At 39.9% G+C, this 20,016-nt stretch overlaps 1 protein-coding gene across 2 annotated transcripts in view; it reads left to right on the top strand.

The window, feature by feature from the left end:
* Positions 1–20,016, top strand: part of sipa1l1 (signal-induced proliferation-associated 1 like 1) — a 97,413-nt gene that overhangs the window by 3,208 nt on the left and 74,189 nt on the right. For both annotated transcript variants that reach the window (XM_042390326.1, XM_042390325.1), the window contains exon 2: positions 6,936–7,098. The gene's annotated coding sequence lies outside the window, so the exon portion shown is untranslated. The remainder of the gene's footprint in view (positions 1–6,935; positions 7,099–20,016) is intronic.

Genomic DNA, 20,016 nt, shown 5'->3' with positions numbered 1-20,016 from the left:
CAGGATGATACACTAGCTAATTAGAGCTTCCCATTATAAGCATAATTCACAGTGCAAACAAGATATGGTAAATTTGTCAGGTCTGGCACCAACAGAAGAGGTCTGATGATAGAAGGTGGAGTCAGGTGTTATAGATCAACTTGTATCCCTGTTAACTGATGACTTTACGTAAATGTAAACAGTGGCGGTTACTTGTAGTGATGAGTGATAGTGTAAATAGGAAGATAACATTTTGCTGTCCTTGTAAATGCTCCATTGTTGTCTTTTTCAGAAAATTAAATATCTATCTATCTATCCAGACTATCATACAAAAATAACACTACTAACCAAGGTGGATTTTTGGCTGTGTGTACAAGTTACACAGCTACTCATCTTGTGTAATATTACAGCCCTTGTGACCATATCAGTTCAACAGATAATTGAGCATTTCAATAGTAAACAGAAACAGATAGATATTATCTCTGAAGACATGAGTACAGTGTAGTTAGAATGCCTAGGTCTCATTACATTTGAAGTACAAGTGAGCATATTGTTTTCACTTCACAAACAGCCCTCGCGGTGTTTTCCCTGATATGTGAAATTGCGTATCTCTTTTGATCCGTGGTCTTTAGCAAACGATAAATCGAAAAACTCTGTCGAGGCTTTCAGTAGGCGTTGTCAGAGACTTCCATTGCAGCCAGAGCAGGAAAGAGGGGGCACAGGAAGAATTTAATTTTAGCCATCACACCGAAGGTGAGGGGTATTTAAAAGCTGTATTTTCCTCATATTGAAACCTCTTCTCTTTCTCAATTTTCTCCTCTCAGTCTGGTGAATTAACTTTTTTTAATTAGGGCTGGAAGAGTGGATTATAGCACATGAAAGCAGTGTGGATTATAAAAACAAACCACTCAGATTTCAGTTGTGACAGATGAGCAAAAAAAACCTTTTTAAAAACATTATAAAACAATGACTGGGCAGGCTAATCCATGCCGAAGTTAACAGAAGGAACATGCTGTACAGATGGAGAGCCATGAGAACAGCCTAGATATTATGAGAACAATACTTAAACGCTGTCAGAATTAGCAGAGAATCATAATTCTTGTAACAGTACAAGCCAGCGTGGACAATTAACTACCTAATGCTGAAATGTAAACTTGTAATAAAGATGGAAAGACTCTATGTGGTTATTGGATATGTTATTTTAGTAGCATGTGTTGGAAATAGTGACATAGCGAAAGTGACCAATAAATTTAGATCCTAAAGCCCTAAATGTAAACCAAAAGGGGTTTGTTGAAAAATGTTAAATACCCAACGCCGGTCTATCAAGTAGTGCCAATAAACATTGAATTTACACTGAGCCAAAGTTACATTGCACTAGAACTAGTATAATCTTTGTGTCACAAACGTAATACTCTAAAATTCTCAATTAAACTGGTTGAAATCTTTTTGTAGACCGCACATCTAGTTGAGGTATCTAGATTGGTACAAGATAATTATAGGATACTATGCTGTAAAATAATAGCACGGTTGCTATAACCATGATGTTGATACTGGCGGTGACATTTAGTTCTCAAACCCATAAATGCTACTCCTCTAAATCTCAGAGATGATTAAACATGCTTGTTAAGTGTACGGTGTTGTTTACTTTATATATACATTACCAGTCAAAGGTTTGGACTCACTTTCTCATTCAAGAGAACTGGAAAGTGTATCCAAACCATTGATTGGCACAGTATAAATTAAAAAATCTAAATCCTATGAAGTTACACCACTTTGCCTATAGTATCACCATGGTGAACTTCCAATACAAAGTTGTCAAACTAGGAGAATGAACACAATGTGACAAGTGTGTGGTTTGAAAAGTCAAGTGTAGTCGGATCATGTGTTCGTTACCCCGCATCAAAGATGGTTTTTGTGTCTGAAATAGATTCTTCTCTCACGATGACATCGTAAGAACACGACTGTGCACGAGAACTGTAAATCTTATCCTTGAACATGTATGAGAGCATTGCTGAAATTCCCACCAACTGCCTTGCCATCTGTTTCCTAAGTCAGACAGAGCTCTCACATGTCTGTCTTGCTGGATGACTAAATGGATGTGGCAATGTTGGCTGCCTAGGTTGGTATTATTGATAAAAGTGCTTCTCTGACCCTGTTGGATTTGTTAATTGCCGCTGTCTCACCAGTGCCATTTTGGGAGAATGAGTGTGTGAGTGTGTGTGTGTGTGGAGCTGCAACCTGAAATTAATGCAAGCTATTTGTCAGGAAATTGCATAGCTGTTTCAACACCCGGGATGAGATTTGGTTGTTGTCAATCTGGAACCAGGATGAATTTCTTATACAACTTGGGGTTATTAGCTCACAACTTGAGCTCATCTTCCACACTAGAATTAATAGTAATAATTTACATGCTAGTTGCTAATACTGTAGAGTTTAGGTGGGCTAGGTCTGATGGTTACTTATTTCTTACTTAATGTTGTTGTTTATTCAGATATCACTAAGTATATTCCAGTACAAACTTTAGTCACTGTTTGGTTTTTGCATTGGTCAACACACACAACTCTGTGTTGCACTATATGAACTACAGGAACTGGCAACTCTTATGCAGAATCTCTGTTTTGTTGGATTGTTATTTCTCTGAACTGTGAGTAGTTAATTTAAGTACAATATTCATATGTATACAACAGAAACTTGCCTTGAGTCACTCTACTGTACATTGTGCAAGATGTCTTAATGCCATAATTTAAGATCAATTGAAGAAGGTGTAATAAGGATTATGAATAATCTTTCTCTTCCACATTCAGTGTTTCCCAGTTATTTCCTATATGTACTGGGTTTGGAGTGTTTTATCTGAGTTTTCCATAAGGGCCGGGTGACGGCCAAACAGCTGACTACTCATATAAGTCCAGCTGGCTACTTTATTATATTAATTTTTGATTCTAATAAAAGAGTTTTGATTAACAAGTTGCGATTCACTATGCGTGTACATTTATGACCACAAGCCTCCACTTTCAAACAATGCGAACATGATGATAGAGACGTGCCAATCTGTATCAGTCCCACTCCCACATGCTGTATATGAATGTGTGTACGTGCACATTATCAGCTAAGAGGTGTTATCCTACCTGAGTCTTCAAACATTAGCAAAATGATAACAAAACACATTAAGAATTGCATTGATTGCACAGACATCAGTGTTTCCGCTATAAGTTTACAGGTCTGGCGGGCTGCCAGGTGAATGAAAACCCCCGCCAGGCCAAAGAAAAACATTTTTTAATGCCAAAAATAACGTTAAATAACCATTAATTCATAATTAATAGTGTTTGGGAGCCTCTGTGCAGCGATGTTTCGAAACGTGAGTTAACCTCTGTGTCGTTGCCTAGGAAACTCTAGGTAGTGTAGCTCCTTTAAGGAATAGGGCATTGTGTAATGTTTGCGTGTGGCGGATGAGTGAGTGGTTGAGTGACAGAGCGAGCAGCAGAAAAGTGATGGTGAATGTGAGCGGAGCAGAGGAAAAGGTTAGCAATAAGTTGTCAATCTGGCAGTAAATGTACAGTACAAACTATAGCGTGTCAGTTAATAAATGCTGCAGCTTGTCAAGACCAAGAAAAGTCACGTCTGTTATTTCCCCAATGCTAGAGAAGTAAAGGGGGTTAGCTCTGAAGTTAGCAACCATGCAGACGCTAAACAGAGAAATTAGAGTCCCTGCCCCTTCCGCCAGGCCAAAGCACTCAACCCAGGGGAAACACTGGACAGAGGACATCCTCATTAGACGGGCTAATTCGGAAAACACTTGACAACTTGGCAACTTGACAGTTGCACAATAACTATTAAAAACTCTACTGAAAGTGCTGCATTTTCTATATACACCACACAGACGTTTATGGGCTCAAAGATTCAACAAAGGAATTAATTATTTTTATTTACATTTTACTTTTTACAGCAGAGCCATCTCTAAGACGCATTGCAAACACACACTACAAGTGTTGGTAGGCCTGGCGGGGACACGCATGTATTGCCATGTGTAAAAGTGTTAACAGTGATACAGGGTGATCGGGCATACACCGATTACATTACTTGCCAACGTTGTTTTACTTTTTTTTTTTAGGTCATTTTCATTTAGTTAATTTTCATGTATCAGCATCCATGTTCATCAAATAAAAAAAACAACCTCTGATTTGTAAAATACTAAACGTGTTATCAATACTTAGTCGGATGACTGACGCCACAATTATAATCTGAAAGCTCTCTCTCTGTCTCTCGACCATACACTTGCTACGCACTGAGCTGTTCCTTAAAGGAGATCTGCTACTTGTTTAACACATTTTAGTTTATAAAACATCTTAAAATAAATTTTGTAAAAAAATCCCTGATGCGTGGGCCCGGCAGGGGGTCAACTCAGGCCTGGCTGGCTGCCGAGCTTGCAGTACACTGGGGGAACCCTGCAATAAAACAAAGTAACAGGCCTGTCGTATGAGGAAAATATAGGCTATGCCTCAGCCTCATGCTCAGGATAATGATAAAGATGAAAATAAAGATGAAGATGATATTAATAGGTAATAATAGATATTAATGGCTATTTACAGACTGTGTGGGCTAAAACGCACAAGAAGCTTAATTCTCCTTTACAATAATTCACTACATGTTTACACTCGGTTAGGCAAACATTAAAATATGAAATAATGAAGATCAGTGTATATGATGGAATAGTGGCATCATATTGGCCAGAGGCCACCAAATTTGGGCTTTTATAGCTAAATTTTTTCTCTGGGGGAGGCATGCCCCCAGACCCCCCTAGCTGGCTGGCTACTCCTTATGGAAATCCCTGGTTTTATATAACCTCTATCCTGTATTAAGTCCTCTATCAAAACTGTTTTGTTTTCAACAGTTTTAAGGAACACAATGTATAAGTAATATTTAAGAATTTTAAGAAATAAAACTCAGATTACATATTTGCTCTGAAGATAACTGACTACCTAAATGTTTTGTTCATTGCTCCTGCCAATAAGAAGAGAGAGAAGATGAAATACTTAACAACTCTGGATCTGTTACCCACATAGAACCAGTCTAAAGACATGCGCGCAGTATGACAGAACATAACGCACGATCAAATCTAATGCAAGAAATGATCCTCTAGCCATTACCAAACACGCTTTAGTCATTGGGGATTGCTCATCACAGTTTGACACAGGCTTGGCTGTACCCACAGCTCTACGTGAAAAACACCACAGGATGATCTCATTAGTGTGAACTTCAATATCTTCGGAGAAGTGAATTCAATAATGCTTGTAGAAAATTCAATACTTTAACCAAATGTGTTTGGAAGAGTTAACAGCACACTTTGATGTTTATCAATGACTGTCAAGAGCAAGACTGATGCTTGTATTTTCATTCTTCCCTTTTCCTCTAACTATGCCAGATACTTGCCAATCAATCAGTACAAATTCCTGGAGCCAAAAACCATGAATGCATGACAACAATATTATTATAGTCCACCTAAACTGATTGACAAATTGGCACCAGGAGCAGAATCTGGAACCAAAGTCCAAGTGCTTTCTTAGTTCAACAGTAATGCCCTCCAGTGGGCAAAGCTCGAGCCAGATCCATTTTTGAATGATAATGTGAGAGTTGGACATTCTATTAAGAGAAAGCACGTTTTATTATGTGATACACGTTACCTGAGGAGGCTCTGTATGTAATTGGAATTTAAGCAGTTGTTGCTCCTTTCAGACAGGATTTGTTTCTCAGGGAGAGTGATTTTTTATTCCTATCTGAAGCTTGCACAATTTTTCTCCCTGCTTGTCGAGCTTCTAATACTGCATAAATGGTGAAATAGTTTCAGTCCAACTAGCCATTTTGTTCAATATATTTTTGTGTATTTGTGTATGAATAGCACAGTGTCCTGTCATTCAATTCCATGAACTTTGAAAATTGAGGTTTGTGTGCTGCAGTGAAATAATTTAGTTAGAATTTTGTTAACCTGAATAGAAACCCATTCGCACAAACAAATAAAAAAGAAAACTGTAGGCTGCAGACTCCTTCAATAGGCTATTGTAAGTTCCAGCTGCTTTTTTAGCAGCATACAGAGTTTGTATGTTGTCTGTGTGTATTTGATGATGCACTTGACATTATTGTCTCTTAGGATATTCTGGGAATGTGCTGTTTATTACAATCTGCCTTCTTTGATTTTGTACCGGCTAACATGCTGTCTAGAACAATGTAGCTATCATGAAGTATGGCGTTTTTTAAAAAAAAAAATTTATCGCCTATATCCCTCTGGAACATTTGAGCCACTCTCATGGGATTTTGCTTTCATCCGAACATTCTGATGGCATGACAATCCACTTGATTTAATGCCTGGATTACTTGGGTAAAAACTGTAAAATAAGATCACGGTCAGTTGTATTACATCATGCAAACATATTTTTTCAGTTTGAGGAAAAAAAACATCCCCGCCTCCTACATGTAGTCTCGATTCCGGCTGTGTTTATGATCTGCAAATATCACAGGAAGTATAATACACGCTGTAGCAATACATTCTCATTGTTTTGCTCATGTAACGTATACATTTTCTTCCCCAGTGAGTCCAAGCTGGTGTGAGAGTCTGCATTACTGCCTTCATATCAACGGGAAAAGGAGGAGAGTGCTCCAAAAATAAGACCATGCTCTTGAATTACTGATTAATATATTCATACAGGATTAGTATGATCAGGCAATGTCAGAGCTTCCTGAAATAAAGACGGACATTCAGTCTGTAGATTTTTAGTTTTCAGTCAGGTTATAATGAGATTCTACCATCTGTGTAGGTATTTAACTTTGTGTTGTTCCTAAAGTCAATTTAGCGATGACAGATTTGGATCCGATTCCGCACTGTCGCTTGCGGAAGAACCGGAGGAAGACAGGTAAAATATACGATTTCCTTAACAGGCTCCTGCTTTTCTCATGTGCCGCTGTAGGGAACCCTGCACTGACGACAATCACACAAGTAAGGGAAGCCGAGGCAGAGGATTAAAGGAAGACGCATCCTGGTCATTGTTCGTCACTGCTGGACGGAGCTGCCTCTCTGATTAAATGGAAACTGTTAATACTTGAAGTTAAGAAAGCCGTCATCGCTTTGCAGTAAGTTTTCTCTTTTTTTTTTGGATCAAATCCAATCTATACTACATGCAGTGTTTCATACTATCAACAAGCTTTGAAGCAGCTTCCTGTTTCATGTAATGAAAAAGATGTAAAGGATGTTATCTTCTTCTGTGTCATACCACACATCGCAATCCCGCCACAGTGTGAAGTGGCTGGCTCAGAGAGAAAATCTGGCTTTAAAGGCAACAGGCTTCCGAGTTGTTTTCTAGCCTTGAAATTGATTTATTAAGTGCGCTGTAATTGACAGTCCCTGTGATTTCTCTGTCAGTATGAGTTCTCTGCCTCGGCTATAATGCCCCACTGAGCCTCAACAAACCAAACAGATAATCTTGTGGCCGTGTTGATGTTTCTGGTAATGCGGCTGCTTGGGAGGGGTTATGTTAAGATACTGGAACACACATTTCATGCAGACTTGTGGTTTGGTACTCAAGATACTTAAAAATGTCAGTTAAGAGGAGACGCTGTCAAATGCTTGTGGAGAGTTTTTAAAGAAAGATACAGATTTTTTTAAAAAAGTTTACAGGAGATTCTGTTGGTACTATTTCAACTTTTCATCAAAACCAACGCTCATATCAACTATCTGCTTTCATCAGTATACACTAATCTGTATAATATCTGTGTAATAATACTAAAAAATATATTGTTGATAACTAAAACTACCATAGATTATTGATGTAGCCTTGTGACAGATTGGTGATCTGACCAGGAGTTAAAGTTCCTAAAAACTTGGTTTCAATCTGTGTGTTTTTATCCATAATATTTAATATTCACAACTAGGGCCCGACTGATACTGGAGTTTTGGGGCATTAGGGAGTAAAAAAATTCTGATTCTTATAAGTAACTGTAAAAATAAAAACACATAGAACAAAAAACATATGTATGTATATATTAAACTTGAATTAAGAAAAAGGGTAAAAAATCGTTGGTTGTTAAGGGACAGAGTGAACTCAACATCTCTCCCTTCTCTATTTCTCTGTTTAGCGTCTTCGGGTTAGGCTAACACATTGTTGCTAACCTCAGAGCTAACCCCCTTCACTCTTCCAGTAGTTGGGGAAACAACAGACGTGACTTTTCTCGGTCTTGGGAGGCTGCAGCATTTATTAAGTGAAACACTGTACTCTGTACTGTACATTTACTGCCAGATTGACAACTTATTGCTAATCTTTTCCTCTGCTCCGCTCGCATTCACTGTCACTTTTCTGCCGCTCACTCTGTCACTCAACCACTCACTCGTTACACACACACACATAATGCACTGCCCTATTCCTTAAAAGGAGCCACGTTATCAAGAGTTTCCCAGGCAACGACACAGAGGTTAACTCATGTTTCAGTACAGCACTGCTCAGACCACCAAATGCTATTAATTTCCGAATGAATGGGCATTTGGCGTTATTTTTGGCATTAAAACATTTTTTTTTGGCCTGGCAGGGGTTGTTGATGGCCTGGCGGCCCACCAGGCCTGAATGATTATAGGGAAAACACTGGCTTATCTACTATTTAGCTGATCATACACTGCTATTAAGTCTTATTTTACAAAACAGCATGGATGTGGATCGAAGAGTTTATTATGTTATATTATGTTGTAAGTACAGGTCCAGCTAACAGTCAGGGCATCTTTGTTTCACTGAAAAGTTGAATGAAGCATCAGCACTCACTCATTGTGCCAAGGAGAAAGATCCTCATAATGAAAGACATGTTGCTTGAGTTTTTGGGTTCCAGGGAGGACGTTGATTGTGCCAGGGGTGGTAAACACATAAATCCATCTTGATTTACTGAAAGCAGCAGCAGCTTTTGGCACAGCCCTCAACAGTCTTTCTGCTTTGCAGATCCTCATACTCACACACAAAGCCAGAGATAATGCTGATAGCAGTGAATTCCTCAAGATTACTTCTTTCACTTGTTAGGAGGTGGACGTTTTGCTCATTTTGTATCAATTATGATAAGAGCTGAATTATTTTGTCACTTCCATTCCATTTTCGCATATTGTTAGTCTCCTAAATTTCTCAAAATGCATAAAAATTCCCATTACAACGTTCCCAGGTGATGTCTTCTGCAGCTGCAACGATTAATCGATTAGTTACTATGAAATTAATCGCCAACTATTTTGATAATCAATGAATCGTTTTGAGTCATTTTTTTCCAAATGCTCTGACTCCAGCTTCTCAAATGTGAATATTTTCTATCTTCTGTGACAGTGAAGTGAATATCTCAGGGATGTGGACTCTTGTGGACAAAACAAGACATTTTAAGATGTCACATTGGACTTTGGGAAACATTGATGGACATTTTTCACAATGTTATGGACCAAACAACTCGTTTAATTGAGAAAATGATCAGCAGATTAATCGATAATGAAAATAATTGTTAATTTCAGCACTAATGTCTTAATTTAGCTTGTTTTGTCTAAACAATAGCTCAGAACTCTTTTATAAATAGATCTAAGATAAGGACAAGCAACAAATCCGAATGAAGCAGAAACTGGAACCAGATCATGTTTTGGTATTTATGCTTGATAAATGGTTAATATACTATCAAAACTGTCATTGTCTTTTTCTCTTGATTGGTTAATTGACTAATCAGCCATGTTTAGCACTAATTGTGTCTACTTCACAAGCAGACATGGAACAAAGCTAGAAGATAGGACCGGCTGAAGCAGACCTGTAGGCAATTTTCTTCTAGACCAGAAAAATGAGGTCACAACGCCTAGGCTTATAACATCTGGCTTGCAGGTGGTGGAAGCAGAAACCAAAACAGGAAAGTGGCCCGTCATGATCTGTAGTGCTCACTGCAACCTCTCTGCTCTCTCTGCTCATCCAAGAGGGGGAGTTTTGGCATGTAAGGTGATGGCCTTGCAAGGCAGAGCGAGGTTTCCATTCTCGGGATTTAATAGATTTCAGATTCATGGCTTTGTAAAAGCCAGACATTTGGTAAAAGTCTATCGGTCTTTCCCGAGGTTCATCCTATCATGCTTTTAGCTGAGCCATGGGTGTACAATGGCATGTAGTGGAATGTGGGAGAACGCTTTGTGTACACAATAGGGATGACCTCATCGTTTTCAACTTCATCTAAGCTCAACACGCAGAAGAACAATGAAATCTGCATGACCCACTACCCAGCCCTCTCCCCTCTTACATTGTGTATGTGTGTGTTTATGTCCCCATCTCTGAGGTGTGTATTTACCTTCTAGTTTACAGAGGTTCTTAAAATATTTACTCAGGGCTGAACTGGTTAATGATTATTTGGACAAGCGAGATTGCAAATGTTGGGCTACGCACACAGGGACATGTTGCTGCAGAGAAACAAACTCTTAATGGGCTTTGTCCCTGGTGTCAGTTGGTGAATACAGTCCGAACTTTGTTGACCCTCCATAGATTAGAAGTTGAGCTTTTTCTCAGATAGCTGGTGGGAAATTCTCATTTATACTTTCATTAACAATCACAAAAACTCACCGAGTGAAGATGGAATTATAAAGAATTATTGCAAATTTTTGTTTCCTTGTTGTAGGTTAAATTGTTAGCATTTTTCTCTTTTTATATATTATTTCCCAAAGCTATTTTTTCCTACAGTTTTCACAAAACCAGTATTTTTTGTAGGGGTGTAACGGTATGTGTATTTGTCCTGAACCGTTTGGTTACATATGCAACTTTCCTCCAAATACAATTACTGTCAAAGTGAGTTAATAATCTACTTACTAGAGCATGAGTTCCTCCCGAAACGTTCTGGCAGTGCGCTACAAAGCTGTAGCAAGGTCATGGATGTATGCTAGCTGGCTACCATGCTAGCTGGTTACCACGGTTACCCTTACTCATCTAGTGTCGCTGCCGTCGGAATGACAAACGAGAGACCCATGCTGGGCGATCTTCCCATGACACTGACTAACACTGTTATTAAATATGCATCATTATCCCCCGTATTTAAACGATATCACGTCTCCCTATCCCCCTCCCCTCTCTGTGGCGTTCGCCTTTGAGTGAAGCCATTCAGAACAACTATAAATGCATTTGATTTCTGAGGTGGTCAGACAGCATGTCGTAAGAACCAGTTCTGCGTGACCATAAATCAGCATAAAACAGTTGTCAGCAGGTGTCCTGAGTCCTTGCAAGAAACGGAAAAATAGTTTTCCTTTTCCTCTGCAGCACAACTGAAGTACAAAGCAGGATTCAACGTGAACTTATTGAGGCACTTCAGACAAGTAAACTTACATTTCACATGTCCAGGAACAAAAATCACTTGTCCGGGTAAATATGACAAGAATTTACTTTTTCATTTAGTTTGTGAATGCAGAATCCAAACGTGGAAAACAGTTGAGAGCATCCAAACAGTGTCAACATATAAATAATTCTATTCATGTTATTAAAGCCATTACTTCCTTGTTAATGATCTTTTCATTTGATCCTGAATTGTGAAGCACTTTGTAAAGTCTGTTTCAATATGTGCTCTATACATTAATCATTGATCATCCTTCTAACGTTTAATAATGATGATTGACAGTGTTTCCTCTAGGATTAGGAAGGGGGGGGGGGTTGATCGGCCCCCTGAAACTACTAGTTTGTTGCAGGGGTGTGTTGTGGATACAGATACATGGTGTCGATAGTGTTGTCATCGGCACACACAGTTAGGTCAAGCAATGGTAGGGGAAACATTGATGAGACTCCGAGACAGCTGTTACTGTTAACAGAGACCAACAAATCACCACCAGTTTCTGCTACGCGTGTGTTTAAAACAAACGAACCTCCGTGCTGAAGCCAGCAGTCAGACTGGAGCCGCTTTCATGGGACAGACGAATGAATCAGAGCTCAGAGGATGAGATATGACATTAACATGTGCAACATCAAATAATCTGTTTGACAAAATACAATGAAGTAAGTAGCAAAAACTCTTCAGTGGAGCAGAAGTTTTTTTAAATTGACAGTAGTGTTAATAATAATAATAATAATGATAATAATAACTTTATTTATGTAGCACTTTACAAAACAGTTACAAAGTGCTTTACAATAAAAACAGAACACATTTAAAAAACAAACTAAAAGCCATAAAAACTAAGCACATTATAAAAACACAAATAGAGTAAAATGAACTGAAATGCCATAAAATATAGTAAAATCACCGAAAAGCAATTTTTAACAAGTGGGGGTTTTAACAGTGATGCTGATTCATCATCTGACTGAGTCATATATAAGTCAAACTGTTGTTGGCTACAGGTTTGAGCAAATTAATTCCCCATAAGCCAGTTTTGTTATTTTCTTATATTACAAACATTGATGCATACACTAATTAGCTGGAAGTTCAGTCCCTCAGCTCCTTCTGTCCACATGTCATATGCTCCTTGGACAAGGCACTGAGACTCAAATTTCTGCCGATGCTTTGGCCAGCACCTTGCACGGTGGCTCGCTGCCATCGGTGTATGAATGATTACAAATCGTAAAGCACTTTGGGTAAAAGCACTGTATACAGTAAATGTCCATAAAAGTCCATTTATCATTTGCCATTTCACAAAAACCTCACTTGTTAAACCTCACTTGTAAATCGTGCTCTTTTCCTCTCACACCTGTTTCCTCCGCACGTCCCCCCTATCATAAATTTACAAACTGACGCTGCCTTGTTACCCAGTCACTCAAAAAGAGTGGCGTTGGAGTGCTTTAAATGGTCATCCGAGGCGATTTACCACACAGCACTTTGATCCATTCCAGTGGCGTTCTGACAGCTTCTAGCTAATGTCTCCGCTGGGTCTCTCCAGCTGCGAGGTGGAAGCTCCATCAGTGGTTTGTGGATGTGAGACGTGTGAGCTTAAGCAAGCTGCTGTTTTTCATTATGAAGAAACAGGCACATGGGAGGGGAGTTGACTGCCCCGGCGCTTCTTACTAATGACAGCAGGCTAGTTTAGAAGCCTCTTCACTGAAGGCCCACGGGTTGTTTATAATGAAGTGACTGCCTGAAGCCCTTTAACATTTCATAAAGCACTTGGGGAAAATGACCATAGTTATAGAGAGGTTGAAATGAAGGAACTCACTTTAGTCTGTCTCCCTTATTTTCTGGATATTTGACATCCTGCTTTGAGGATGAGGATGAGGAGGTGTTCTTCTTTTCTCCTGCTCATACTGTGCAGTCAGCGATTTCTCCACAAATTGTAATTGGTCAAGTTTGCATCTGTGTGTAGGCTTATGTCGATGATCATGAGAGGTCAGGTGTGGAGATATATCGGGATACCAGAGGACATGAATAGCGTGATTGTAGTCGGACACTACAGTCTGTACCCGAGATGAGAAGAGTAACTAGAGGGTTATAGCTCAAAGCACCACTGGTTCTCTTTGCTTCCTGATATGAGATTCAGTAAGCTAATGTTGCCAGGCAACGAGTGCAATTCCACTTTTGGCAAGTATTGCTTAGTAACAATTTTGTTTCCAAGATGTAAAAGCAACATCACCAGTGGAATGAATGTCGGATGCAACTCTGGAATCTAATTATTCATTTTAGGAATTCGATGTTTGGCCAAACAACTTCATGTTAGTAAATGTTGTTGTTGTAAATGTTTTATTAATTCCTACTTGTATAGAGAAAAAAACAAACAATAAACAATTGCTCTCTTTGCAAACATGAGTTTAATCTTAAAATGGTGAGTTTTCCAAAGCCGAATCCTCCAGAAATATTTCCACTGGTTGTGTCAGTACTGGAGCACTCTTGTCTCACAATGCACCTCTGCCTGCAAATAGCCAGTGGTGCACAAGTGGGAGGCGGAGTGGGAGGAGAGGGGTGGTGTGAACAAGGCCTGCGGGGGTGGTGCTGCTGCGTTACATAATATCAGATGGACCCAGCTGTGCTGTGTTGTTTAGCCCATGGGTGAAGTGGTGCCAGCCAAGCTGACTGATGTGTCCACCTGTGCTCATCAGAAAAGGTTCAGGACGAGGGTAAGGTCAACGAACAGACCGATCATATGTAGTGAGCGTGTATCCCAGGCAGAATGAAATGAGTAGCACCAGCATCTCTCTCTTCTGGCACAGTGTTGCTGTGGCAGCGCAGTTGTTTTAGTTGTCAGAAACCTTGGAGAGTAATGATAATGCAGGGTTCTAACAACGGTTATTAGAATCTTTTTTTTTTTTTTTTTACACTAAAGCTTCTTCCTGTAGCACTTTCTTATCCCTAAAGCCCTGTTCAGTGGAGCTATGCATCAAGCAGAAACATTCAGAAATATTAATATTCATAATCATATGCTGTAGAAAAGGAGAGCTTACACTGGCACCAACGCACACTATCTTCTCCCCTCATGTTGGCAATGTGTTACACAGTGATTGCAGACAGGAACTTCTGTAAAGACTCAGTTACTGTTAATATCCCCCAGCCGGCTGGTGTGTTGCTTTTGGCAGAGCCAGTGAGTAGCATAAAGACTGAATAATACACTACAGGTGTCTTCCGGGAAGGAGCCTATCCACCCTACAAGCTTTATTTAGAAAGCTCATATCAGAGTCACTATCATTAAAACCTCATCACGTTGCCCTCGCAGACCTCTCTAATAAAATGAAGAGGCGTCTGTGTTTTTAGCTTGATCTCTGTCTCTCTCTGATACGGCGCTATCGAGCTAGACAGACAAACAGATGTTCTCTCACGTGGACTGTTTTAATAGAAGTTGGTTTTAAACAAAGAAATGCTCGAATCCAACGCAAAATTCCTGGATATGACAGGAGCTCCACTGATACTTTTGAATACTCCTGTATTCATGCTTTACAGCATCTGTGTTGTGCTGCTTCCAAAGGAAAAGTCCGAGCTTAGAAATTTGATGGTTGGTAGACATGTTCATCCTCAGTGAATAGAGTATATGTCTGTTTTGCCTGGTGTATTGATGGAAATGTAATTGCGGTGTCAACATTTTGAGTCAAACGTATTTATTGAAATACTGGAAGTAGGATTTCTGTAATACTCATGGCGACGCAGTGCGGCACGTTGGAATTTGACGTTAACCACACCGTACACAATTTCACTAGTGTTTATTAGAAGAGAAAAAACTCGGACCACACAGACCGGCCTCAGGCTCTGGACCTGAAGTGATCGAAGGTCAGATGAAACCGGGTAGCAACAATCTGTTAAGTGCTGCCTGAAAACACCTGCAGGGACTTCTGTTTGGTTCCTTTTCGCCTCGCCTTTACTAACTTAAACCATTTTTGGCCCCTCTGATGGGAGCGTGGTGGAGATCGGCAGGCACCCTCCGGGTTTGCTGTGCAAAAGTTTGTACTTTGCCTCCGGCAATGTCTTCCTGCACCCAAAGCCTTTCTTGCAGCTCTGTTTCAGCTGTCAAATGAGTGGAGGGGGGGGGAAATAGAGGAGGTGGAACACAGTAGAAGAAGGGATGAGAGAGTGAGATGGCTTGATAAATTACATAGAGATAAATAGGTGAGAAATGGAGAGCAATGAGACTGCCTAAAGATGGGGCAGAGAGCTAGTGTTTAGCTGAGGTAAGGATTAAAGAAAGGGGGGGGAAAAAAGCCAAGTTATGTGAAAGTGGAGCAGAAAATGAGAAGGAAATGAAAAAGGATAGGGGAAAAATTTAGAAAGTAGAGAGAAATAGTAGCAGAGCAGTAGAAGTTTAAGAGTAATGAGCACAAGGGGAAGGGGAGGGAAAGGTTAACCTCAGGCTACATCCACACTAATACGTTTTAGTTTTAAAACTCATAACTTTTACTACGTTTATGCCTAGCGTCCACACCACTCCAGCGTTTTCAAACTCCTAAAACGGAGAATGCTGCTGACCCCATTTCAGCTTTAAATCTCTGGGATTGCGTTTTAGTCTGGACGGGGATAAACAGACCGTTGAAAACCATGACGCAGACACCCTCGATTATTCCTGAAACGGTGCTAAAACACTCATGTGGACGGAGACGGAACGTTGTTTTACAACGAAAACATATTGGCGTGGACATAGTTTCAAGAAGATCCAACCCCCACACTCAATTGTTTTGTTTTGCGAGGAAAAGCCCCAGATGCCTGTAGTCAAGCAATGATTTGACCCTTTCTTTGCTCGTGAGCTGCGGGTCTGAGGGCACCGCACAGAAAGCTTAGCAGTAGGCCTTTTATTCTAAGGCCTTTTCTCTTTTGTGCCCCTTTTGGGAGGTGCAAAGCCTCACATCTGTCAAAGTGTCACAGGGCTTGCTTTTTGCGGCCCTATCCTCCTCCCCTCCCATCCCTTATAACGGCGATTACCCAGGAACCCCTGCACACTGTTTCTCACGGCCATTAAACCTGCACTTGTCAATCTGCCTCCTTGTCTTGTGACCGATGGCCTCATAGCCATTCGCTTCTCAGTTGGCTTAAGTCTAATCGATACAAGTGCAGATTTTCCACCTCAGCGGTCTCCAACCATGTGCCTTTGAGAGCCATATACGCATGGTTATTTGCCTCTTTAAATCATGTGCATTTGTGTTTGTTTGAAATAAAAAAAAGCAGGTTCACTGCTCTGTAGTCTCAAGGTGCATACATGGTATATAGTATCTTACTTCAGTGGTGGGTGAGGTATCTGGCCTCCTCATGTCATCTTCAGTAGAAACATAAGCTGCAGTAGCGGTTTGCAAGAAGCAGTTAACTCGATGTTTTCATGTCGACTTACAACAACCTAAATAACCGAGTCAGTCTCTTTCATGCTTGACACCACTTTGGGTGGCCAAATATTTTTTTGGGCATTTTATGTCTTATTGTAGCAACAATAAAGAGACGACACAGAACACAGAGAAGGGAGAGAGAGATTGCGACATGCAACAAAGCTCTGCCTCCGGACTGGAATGGCGGACGTTGTGGTTATGTGGCATGTGTGGCATCCATCATTTGTTTGCTGAACAAAAGATGGATGTGGGCGTATATTGAGAGGTATAAGATACAGTAGATAGAGGTCTGTCTATATGCCAGATGAGGATTATGGGAGTTTTGTTTGAAAGCAGCTATTCCTGATGCATGACAGATGATTTATTGAGCATGTAAGCATTTTTTTTTTTTCAAGCACTGTAATCTGTGATAGTTTCATAATGCCGCAGTGAAAAAGTACAAAATGTGTCTCTCTTCACAGACGTGTTTGATGACCAGTGAGTCCACTCTGCTGTGTTAAAAAATTGTTTTCCAATTGATCAGTACAGGTCCTGCTTTATTTCACTTACCCTGCTTGTTGGTTGTGTTTTTAACTTGAATTCATTCTAGCAGAGCATTGTAGTTATCATGTTTAGCTACTGACTACCAATAATTTAAATGTGGAACCACACCACCAATCAAAGAACAACAGGAAAAAACAGGAAATTGTGTTTATGCCTTTTTATTTACAGTCGATGACTCCCCCGTGTAGTTGATCGCTTAATTTGAGCTATCCTCCCACAGAACTTGTCAGACATTGTTTTTGGCTTCGCCTTTTAACGATGCTACCTGGGACTACGTCTGGTGCTTTCAGATTGTTTAGAGTGTCAGCACACCAAAGAGAAGACGTGTGAACAAGACTCTGGGATAATTGCTGTAAGTACTGGGCTTGTGTCTTCAGATGTCAGGATTAAAAGCGTTAGCGTATGGTACTCTTCTCTCTCTCTCTCCCCCTCTTTTATTTACCTTAATGTTAGAGCGGCAATTTTTCCTTGTTTTGCTAAGGAGCTTTCCTTCCTTGCACGGCTATGTGTGTGGTTGGTAAATTGGCCCGCTTCTCTGGCTAGTATCACAGACTTTATGTTAATAATACTTCATTTGATTCACATTCAGTAGGACAGAAATCAGATCGTATTGTTTCAGAAGCACAGACTTCGATTCATTTGCAGAGGTGAGCGCCTTGTCTGTCATTTACGTTATAGCTTCATCTGTTAGTGTATGTAGATAAAGAATGCATGTGGTTTCACAGAGCAAAACGCACCACAAAATCTGCAGACTGACAGATTGTTATTGAATATATCTGGGGTCACATAGCAACACGAATGTCGGCACACATATGACTCAATAGTCATGAGCGTAGTACATGTGTGCAAGGTTAGCAAGGAGAGAAAACAATATTTCAGGTTTTGTTTAAATATCTTTAAAAGGATCACAGACTGCGAGGCAGACTTCTTGCCAAAATCACATATGAGACACTTCTCCAAAGTGTCAGGAGAAATGTAGCGGAGTGAAACAAAAGGTTAGAGTCCAGGGCTCGACATTAAGGCTCGTCCGCTTGTCCGGGACAAGTGGATTTGTTTTGTAGGTTAAGTGGAAGAGAAATTCAATTTCATAAGCACAAAAAGTGTGTCTTCATGTTATTTGCAGTGTTTCCCCTACCATTGCCTAACCCCCGCCTCTCCTGAAAGAAACAAATCAAAACAAATGTAACTTATACCAGCAGGATAGCGGGAGCATGATAGGCTCTCACTGATTCATATGGCTCTCATGTGTTACATAGACTGTATATGAGTTGTAATCAGGGCCGTAGTGGAGGCTAAATGCACGTAAATGCTGTTTAGCCACCTCTCAAATTCAGAAATGGTGTTTACGCAACTTTCCATCACTTTACAGCTGTTAGCTCAGACTGGCTTTGTACTGCACTTTCTGTTGTAGCTTCTAGGAGCGCTCGTTTTGTTTACTTTTTGAACACTGTATCCATTTAGGAGACACGAAGACGGCTGTTACTGTTCTGCGGGTGTTTAAAACAAATGAACCCTCCGTGCTGAAGCTAGCAGGCAGACTGGAGCTACTTTCATGGGACGGACGATTGAATCAGAGTTCAGAGGATGAGATATGACATTAACATGTGCAACATCAAATAATATGTTTGACAAAATACAATGAAGCAAGCAGCTAGAAGAGCTCTGCAGTGAAGCTAATGTTTTTAAAATAGACATTAGTGTTGTTTTAACTATCCAGTTTATCTGCTGCTGCTTTACATTTCATTAGTAATGTTAATGTAGCTTGATAGTTTGGCTAGCTTGACTGCTTATACATTCCCACTGTGTGTGGTTTGTCCACAATTACTTTAATTAACACCATAAAAGTGAAAGCTCTGCTTCATGCTCTGTTAGATTTTTAAAAGGAAGGCTGTTTACAGTTTTCAGTGAGTGAAGGAATCGGGAGAGAGGAGCAGGAGGCAGAAAAAACTGGTAAGATCTGACTGACTGCTCTGTTAAATATTTTTAAAGGCACAATCTATCCATTTGGTCCATCTATCCATCCACAAGGCCTACGTTTATTTATGTATCGGAAATAAATATTGTTAATATTTATTGACCTAATGCATGTGCACTTGTTTCATTTCAGCTCAGTGTAGTGAAATATGGTGATACGGACAACCACCTTACTGCGCACGTCTGTCCATATTACCTTATCAAGGTTATGTAAGGAGTCAGGATATTGCAGCAGGTAGGTCCACTTTAAGAATCTTAGGACCTCTGCAGTGTCTCTGACTTCTACTCTCTCTCTACCACCGAGCCAGTAGATATCACTTCAGAGCAAAGTAGAGTCTATGACGACACTGTCTGACACACCCGCCCTGCGACAAAACTAGTATTTTCAGCACTAGAACTAGTACTAGTATTTCATCACCCCCCCTGAAAAAAATCCTTGGGGAAACACCGTCAATCATCATTATTAAACATCAGAAGGATGATCAATGATTAATCTATAGAGCTCATAATGAAACAGATTTTACAAAATGCTTCACAAATTCAGGATCAAATGAAAAGATCATTAACAGGGAAGTAATGGCTTTAATAACATTCATAAATAGAATCATTTATGTGTTGACACCGTTTGTATGCTTTCAACTGTTTGTACGTCTGAATTATTCATTGTACATTTGCAAACAAAATGAAAAAAGTACATTATTTTCCATTTTTACCTGGACAAGTGACTTTTGTGCCTGGGCAACTGAAAGGTAAATTTATTTGTCTGAAGGACAAGTGCCTCAAAAAGTTAACGTCG

Source organism: Thunnus maccoyii, chromosome 17, assembly GCF_910596095.1.
Source record: "Thunnus maccoyii chromosome 17, fThuMac1.1, whole genome shotgun sequence".
NCBI classification, from domain to species: domain Eukaryota; kingdom Metazoa; phylum Chordata; class Actinopteri; order Scombriformes; family Scombridae; genus Thunnus; species Thunnus maccoyii.
The sequence above is the reverse complement of the archived record's forward strand: the minus strand, read 5'-3'. Positions and strand labels throughout refer to the sequence as shown.